This window comes from Mytilus trossulus, chromosome 7 (assembly GCF_036588685.1).
Source record: "Mytilus trossulus isolate FHL-02 chromosome 7, PNRI_Mtr1.1.1.hap1, whole genome shotgun sequence".
Lineage (NCBI taxonomy): Eukaryota > Metazoa > Mollusca > Bivalvia > Mytilida > Mytilidae > Mytilus > Mytilus trossulus.
In genome coordinates this window covers 45,076,891-45,085,757 of record NC_086379.1, presented here as the reverse complement: position 1 = coordinate 45,085,757, position 8,867 = coordinate 45,076,891, and positions in this window count along the sequence as shown.

Genomic DNA, 8,867 nt, shown 5'->3' with positions numbered 1-8,867 from the left:
CTTCCTGTCTTTCATGTTTACGGAGCGCCCAAAGTGCCAGTTGGATATTCAAAATATACAGTGAAAACCTACCTGAGACCGCTTAAATGAGTGTGAGACCCCCCTGGTCTTTCAATGTCCATAAAATTTAATTAAATCATAGACTCTGTATATATAAAGGTTGTATTAGAAAGATTTCCCAGAATATTGTCATATTCGATATCTATGGAGGGCTTATATTGTCACTTTTCAGTTAAAAATTATCAAAATTTTAGGACAAAGGGCACAGGGCAATGGTGATAGCCCCCTGATCTTTCAATCTGTCTAATATTAAGCAGACATTTAGTCAATAAGTAGATACAAACGTGACTAAAAGGAATTTGGGTACACTTCCTATCTTTCATGTTTACGGAGCGCCCAAAGTGCCAGTTGGATATTCAAAATATACAGTGAAAACCTACCTGAGACCGCTTAAATAAGTGTGAGACCCCCCTGGTCTTTCAATGTCCATAAAATTTAATTAAATCATAGACTCTGTATATATAAAGGTTGTATTAGAAGGATTTCCCAGAATATTGTCATATTCGATATCTATGGAGGGCTTATATTGTCACTTTTCAGTTAAAAATTATCAAAATTTTAGGACAAAGGGCACAGGGCAATGGTGATAGTCCCCTGATCTTTCAATCTGTCTAATATTAAGCAGACATTTAGTCAATAGGTAGATACAAACGTGACTAAAAGGAATTTGGGTACACTTCCTGTCTTTCATGTTTACGGAGCGCCCAAAGTGCCAGTTGGATATTCAAAATATACAGTGAAAACCTACCTGAGACCGCTTAAATGAGTGTGAGACCCCCCTGGTCTTTCAATGTCCATAAAATTTAATTAAATCATAAACTCTGTATATATAAAGGTTGTATTAGAAGGATTTCCCAGAATATTGTCATATTCGATATCTATGGAGGGCTTATATTGTCACTTTTCAGTTAAAAATCATCAAAATTTTAGGACAAAGGGCACAGGGCAATGGTGATAGCCCCCTGATCTTTCAATCTGTCTAATATTAAGCAGACATTTAGTCAAAAGGTAGATACAAACGTGACTAAAAGGAATTTGGGTACACTTCCTGTCTTTCATGTTTACGGAGCGCCCAAAGTGCCAGTTGGATATTCAAAATATACAGTGAAAACCTACCTGAGACCGCTTAAATGAGTGTGAGACCCCCCTGGTCTTTCAATGTCCATAAAATTTAATTAAATCATAGACTCTGTATATATATATAAAGGTTGTATTAGAAGGATTTCCCAAAATATTGTCATATTCGATATCTATGGAGGGCTTATATTGTCACTTTTCAGTTAGAAATTATCAAAATTTTAGGACAAAGGGCACAGGGCAATGGTGATAGCCCCCTGATCTTTCAATCTGTCTAATATTAAGCAGACATTTAGTCAATAGGTAGATACAAACGTGACTAAAAGGAATTTGGGTACACTTCCTGTCTTTCATGTTTACGGAGCGCCCAAAGTGCCAGTTGGATATTCAAAATATACAGTGAAAACCTACCTGAGACCGCTTAAATAAGTGTGAGACCCCCCTGGTCTTTCAATGTCCATAAAATTTAATTAAATCATAGACTCTGTATATATAAAGGTTGTATTAGAAGGATTTCCCAGAATATTGTCATATTCGATATCTACGGAGGGCTTATATTGTCACTTTTCAGTTAAAAATTATCAAAATTTTAGGACAAAGGGCACAGGGCAATGGTGATAGCCCCCTGATCTTTTAATCTGTCTAATATTAAGCAGACATTTAGTCAATAGGTAGATACAAACGTGACTAAAAGGAATTTGGGTACACTTCCTGTCTTTCCTGTTTACGGAGCGCCCAAAGTGCCAGTTGGATATTCAAAATATACAGTGAAAACCTACCTGAGACCACTTAAATGAGTGTGAGACCCCCTGGTCTTTCAATGTCCATAAAATTCAACCAAATCATTGACTCTGTATATATAAAGGTTATATTAGATGGATTTATCAGAATAACATCATCTTCTATATCTACGGAGGGCTAAGATTGTCACTTTTCAGACCTTTTATCAAGTTCAAACCGTATTTTGATAGACTATTTATGCATACCTCGCGAAAATGGAAGCGGATGGTGAGATGTTCACTACGAAGATTGATATGATCGCCGTTTTGATCGGTGAGGTATGTATGCATGCGATTGATTGTTCTGAAGGTCACGGGTAGGTACACCTTGTTTTTTTGGCTTTTGAATGATCTTTATTCCTGGATCAATTGCGGGGGAAAAGCTGTAGATAGTGGACTGTTGGGTGACGTATACGTAGCTTCCATATGCTATGATGCTACTGTTCACCAGGATGCTGTTGATGCTTCTGCTGCTAACAATATATTTACCCTCTTTGTAACCGTTTGTTGCCCGATCAAATGGGTAGAGTTGTCGCTTAAATCCCAATATGGTGTTCAATTCCTTAAATTGTCGTTAGGTAAGGGGGTCAAACCAGGTAAGAATGCGACTATCGTTTCCAGAGACAAGAATGGAAAACCCTTGTTTTGGGTCTGTGTTGTTGACGATTTGTTGCAACAGTATGTTGTCCATTTATTTATTAAAACACGACGTTCAACTTCTGACCGTTCGATTCGAACTGAAGGACTCCTACTGACATTGCAAGTGCAAATTCTTCGGTGTTGGCGGGAACATAACGCTCGAATTCCGCTCGAATCTGGATGTCCAGCGGCTATAAGTTAATGAAACCAGAGGAGTTGAGCCACCGTTACTGAGGAGGGTGTCAATGTTGTAGAATTTCTTTCTGAAGTCTACAGCCTTCTTGAACACTATGGCAACCTTGTTTTGTGAGAAACCGGCATTAAAGTGGACGACTGAGCAGTGATTGAACACGGAAGCATTTTGGATTTTGTCATTATCTCTGTCGGTTTGGAAGGCAATGGTGATATATCTAGGCTTTTCGCGACCACTATTGGCAGCTAGGCAGCACTTAAACTGTGAGGCTTGGGGAACGGCTATGAAATTGCAATGTCTCATGCAAAATCCACAGTGGATCTTGGATTTATTCTGGATGGTTTTGTACAGTTGCATCTTGTTTTCGTCTGCAGGAGTGACGTGAGGGAGGAACCAAGAGATCTTAATCAGGATTATTTTTGCCACGTTATTGACGGCGGCTGCCCTATGAATGACATTTGCATCTGAATTGCGAACGAATGGGAGTTTGTGCCTGTACAATATTTTGTTGTTATCCCAAAATATGTTTCAGGGGGATGGCAAACGAGTATGATCCTTTATTGGTGGTCTTGGTGATAATGAATCCATGGCGGGCTGCAAATCCAGTGTTCTCAGCCTCGGCATCCGTGGAAGAATCCTTTTGCCACAGATGGGACCCTGAGTTTTTGAGAAGTCGTCGGGGTAGGTTAACATTCCCAGCATAGTGGTGGCGATGCCGGGGTCGTTAATGTGTTCAATTTGCTGGCCGGACAGTCGATAACAGATAGTTTTAAAGAGGTACATGATACCATAGTGAATGAAATCAACGTCTGCATATGGGGTGCCGTCGTGCTTTTGAAATCGCCCTCCTACCAAGAGATATCGCTCGGTTTGGTGGAGGAACGGGTCCTGCGTTTCGACGCTGATTCGGATCTCCGCTCCAGAGTTGGTAAGTTGTGTGCCGACTCAAGGTTCGAATACGTGAACTTGATATTTATATTTTTGAAGACTTTCATCGAAGGTCAACCCTTCTGTGATTGTAAGGATGTCAGACATTATGTATTTATTTATAGCGTTGGAGGAAGTTGTGGATGGTAGCGATGCCACGACCAGAGATGAGATTGCTTTACTGGGTTTGGTTGTGAAGATTACTGCGTTTAACACTTAGCTGTTGATTGGGTTTGCTGCGTTGGACACTGGGTTTTCGAGGGCGGGTCACTTTGTCAACGACATGGTCGACGACTTTGGCTTCCACCTTTTTAACTCATATCATTGCTGCATTGGTGGCAACGCTCATAGCCTTACTTTCCAAGGTCTTGGCAGCAAAGGAGGTGAACATGCGACCAGCGATCGATACCGCCGATAGTGTCAAGCAAACTTCTACCACCGTATGCATACTTTCAAGCAAAACCTTTCTTACTTCATGATATTACGATGGAGTTGCTTATATTCCTTGATACTGATAAGTTCACCTTTCTGAATGGCATCGATGATCGCTACAATTGCGTTGCGCACACCATTGTTTCCAGCACTGTAGGCAGCGTTGCACAGATCCAAGCGATAGAGGAGCTGGTCAAAGTCGGAGGGTAGAAATAAGGTTTGAAGTCCGCTACAATGCTCATCTTGCTTTAGATGTGCGACACAATCTTCTTTATTGCCTTTGGGTTCTCGAGCGGTTTAACTGCCTTGATACATGGCACCGGAACTGTTCAGGATCTCTGCATAGTCGACAAGGTCTTAAAAACTTCGGGCTCGAACGATTCTGGTTTCTTTTTCAACATGAGTTCCTAGAGGTCAAGGGTTCCTTTGTACCTTACACCATCGCCGTCAGAAGTAACTGCATGCTGGTTAGCTTCCGATAAAGATACCATCGGTTTTAGGTGTGGTCGGCGGAAGGATTGTTACTGATCTGCAAACACTGCTGTGCTCGAGTTCCGAGGATTGTGTCTGTAGGTGGTGCTATGGGTAGTGTGTAGTCAAACTTGGGCGGTTTAGGAGGGATGGCTGTCACTGCTTCAGGAAGGTATACGATCGTTTTGGTGATCGACGAAGCTGCCTCTCGCAGAGCCTCAGCCACAGGCTTAACACCTTGGAAAGGTCCCGGTTGAGTTTAATCTTCTCGAGGCGATGCTGCATGTTACTGGCTTAAATCTTTCGCTTGATCTCTTGCAACTCCCTGGCGAGCGCCTCACACTGTTTCGGATCTGTTATCTTTATAAACGTTATTTATTTACAGCGTTGACGTGAACTCCCCTACAGGCGATGGTTTGAACACCTCTAAGCGTTTGTTTTAACGTCCCTAAGCGTTGGTTTGAACAGTGATACCTTTCCTGAAACCATAGGCAAAAATCTATTGAAAGGTAAAAAAAAAGAAAAAAATACATGCATTTCTGCTCGTTTTTCCATAAAATTGAATTGAAAAGATCGAGCGATAAATCTTTGTTGATAAACACTACAATAATTTATGGACCTATGGGTGGTAGGAATAAGAAAAAACGGACTGTTAAACAGGTAAATGCCATATGGAACATGCTAAAAACAATCAAAATGTTCATATAACCCCACTATGAAGGCTATATTTTTTTTCAAGTATCTAAAAATCTATTTTATTGTACAAAAACTTTCAAATTTAAAAAAATCACCATGTCCATAATGCGTACTAAACTTCTAACTGTGTATTGCTACCTTATCGTTTTTGGTTTCAACCTTATCGGTAAATTAAAGCACTCAAAGTCCGCGTACACCACGAAAGAGACTCTCATCGAATGGGTGGTGTTGACAAAGGTTAGCTGGTATTCCCCTTTTTAGGCAGCCCGACCTTGACTGCCTTACGGTTGTCGCAACAGTCTTTGTTGGTCTCCAGGACTTTCTTGTTATAAAAGTGTTTCGAGCACCTGTAGCCTTCGATCAGCAATAAGTTGAGTTCTCTCTCCCGCTGTTTACCAACGTTTGAAATGTGCAGCGGGTATACTTCACTATCATCTATTCTAGATACAGTACCGCCAAATTCATTAATATCCTTAAAGCTAACAAGATTGAGCTCTGTGTAACCTTGTCCGTTTGTTTTGGGTCTACCTTTTTTTCTGCCTATTTTTCACATTGATTACAGTCTTCTTGGCTTTGATCCACACCGGCTAATCAATGTACTAGGACTCACCCACCGGTCGGTGTTTGTTAATATTGACTTGAAGTTTTATAATTGCCTTCGATGTCCAGTGCTTTTTTCAGAGGTCCACTGTGCAATCTTTTCTCCGATCTTTTCATCCATCTCCTCAAGGCCTAGGTTTCAAGCAAGTCCGTGGTTAAGGTGAAAATTTGGTTTCCCGAGTGAAAGTATCCCTCGTTCTCATCATCCATCTTACCTGTTTTGTTAATTTTCACTCTGCAGCATTACATTGACTTTTTGATCCTTTTTATCCTTTCAATGCACAATCGTCTATAAGTTCCACCCTTGCCATCCGAGAGACCTCAAGGTAGGTCTTCACATCCATGTCAATAATGGGGTCATTTTTCAAGTAGTTAATACCTTCTTTAGTGGATGTACCTCAATTTATCCCCAATGGCTTTCCTATCTTCTCTGAATTTTCCTGTAACTTCTCCAGTAGTTGATCTTTCGACATCCTGCTAACCCCTATCAACTCATCCTTTTTGGCCTGGGTGATAATATCCTTCCTCGTATAGGGTTGGGACAAAGCTCAAATAATGTTGATCTTCGTTTCGATCAACTGAACCAACTGATCCTTCCTCATCCGGGAGTACCATCGGAGGTGGTTCATTTTGGCAATACCTCTCAGGGCATTAACGTTTTAAACAACTAATTCCAGCTATTTTAAGCTATTGGATCCATGTCTTTATCCTAACAATCCCAAATAAAATCATTTTAGGTCACCCAAAACAACTACTAATATCCCCAATTCAATGGGGTTTCAAAAGGTATAAAATTCGTGGTAATCATACTCGGTGCGCCTGGTTTTTTCATCCCAAAGCTCACAATTTGCAGAGCTCAATTGGTCTCTCTCTTTGCCAAGACGGTGGTCAGCTGCTTGTTTAATCTCTCATAACCCCAAGTGGGGACAGTTACCCCTTCCAACATAAGGTAATAATTTTTGCCTACCTATTAACTATATGTCTGCTTAATATTAGGCAGGTTGAGAGATCAGGGGGCTATGTAACAAAGTAACTTGGATCATCAATATATTCGTAGCAAATTCGTAATCTGTCCAGTGATTAATATATATTTATATAGACTTATACTTACATCGAGGATATGTCAGTCGAACAATGGAACAATGATTTATCTACTTACCTCGTGATCTTACAAATGACCAATACATTGTGTTATGAAACAATAGAACGCAACACATGCTGCTGATGTCAGCCGAATGTTTAGATATATAAACTGTGTTGTTTTCTAACCATGGAGAACTTAGGGCGACTTGGAGCGACTTCTTCGATGCCACTATACGCACGGTGTCTCTCACATACATTGTAAAATAATGTAATAAAGTTTGTCAAATTATCTAGTGTTAGTGTTACAGCTATCGTCATAGCCCTTTGCCCTTTGTTCTAAAATTTTGAGAATTTTTAGCTGAAAAGTGACAACATAAGCCCTCAATAGATATCGAATATGACAATATTCTGGAAAATCCTTCTAATACAACCTTTATATATACAGAGTCTATGATTTTATTCATTTTTATGGACATTGAAAGACTTGGGGAGTCTCACCCTCATATATGCGGTCTCAGTTAGGTTTTCACTCTATATTTTGTATATCCAACTAGCACTTTGGGCGCTCCGTAAACATAAAAGACAGGAAGTGTACCCAAATTCCTTTTAGTCACGTTTGTATCTGCCTGTTGACTAAATGTCTGCTGAATATTAGGCAGATTGGGAGATCAGGGGGCTATCGCCATAGCCCTGTGCCCTTTGTCCTAAAATTTTGATAATTTTTAACTGAAAAGTGACAATATTCTGGGAAATCCTTCTAATACAACCTTTATATATACAGAGTCTATGATTTAATTAAATTTTATGGACATTGAAAGACCAGGGGGGTCTCACACTCATTTAAGCGGTCTCAGGTAGGTTTTCACTGTATATTTTGAATATCCAACTGGCACTTTGGGCGCTCCGTAAACATGAAAGACAGGAAGTGAACCCAAATTCCTTTTAGTCACGTTTGTATCTACCTATTGACTAAATGTCTGCTTAATATTAGACAGATTGAAAGATCAGGGGACTATCACCATTGCCCTGTGCCCTTTGTCCTAAAATTTTGATAATTTTTAACTGAAAAGTGACAATATAAGCCCTCCATAGATATCGAATATGACAATATTCTGGAAAATCCTTCTAATACAACCTTCAGATATACAGAGTCTATGATTTAATTAAATTTTATGGACATTGAAAGACCAGGGGGGTCTCACACTCATTTAAGCGGTCTCAGGTAGGTTTTCACTGTATATTTTGAATATCCAACTGGCACTTTGGGCGCTCCGTAAACATAGAAGACCGAAAGTGTACCTAAAGTCCTTTTAGTCACGTTTGTATCAACCTATGGACTAAATGTCTGTTAAATATTAGAAAGATTGAGAGATCAGGGGGCTCTCACCATCACCCTGTGCCCTTTGTCCTAAAATTTTGACATTTTTTGACTGAAAAGTGATAATCTTAGCCCTCCGTAGATATTCAAGATGACGTTTTTCTGAAAGATCCATCTAATACAATCTTTATATATACAGACAGGGTCAATGATTTGGTTGAGTTTTATGGACATTGAAAGACCAGGAGGGTCTCAACCTCATTTTAGCGGTCTCGGATAGGTTTTCGTTATATATTTTGAATATCCAACTGGCACTTTGAGCGCTCCGTAAACATAGAAGACCGGAAGTGTACCTAAAGTCCTTTTAGTCACGTTTGTATCTACCTATTGACTAAATGTCTGTTAAATATTAGAAAGATTGAGAGATAAGTAGGCTCTCACCATCACCCTGAGCCCTTTGTCCTAAAATTTTGACCTTTTTTGACTGAAAAGTGACAATCTTAGCCCTCCGTAGATATTCAAGATGACGTTTTTCTGAAAGATCCATCTAATACAATCTTTATATATACAGGGTCAATGATTTGGTTGAGTT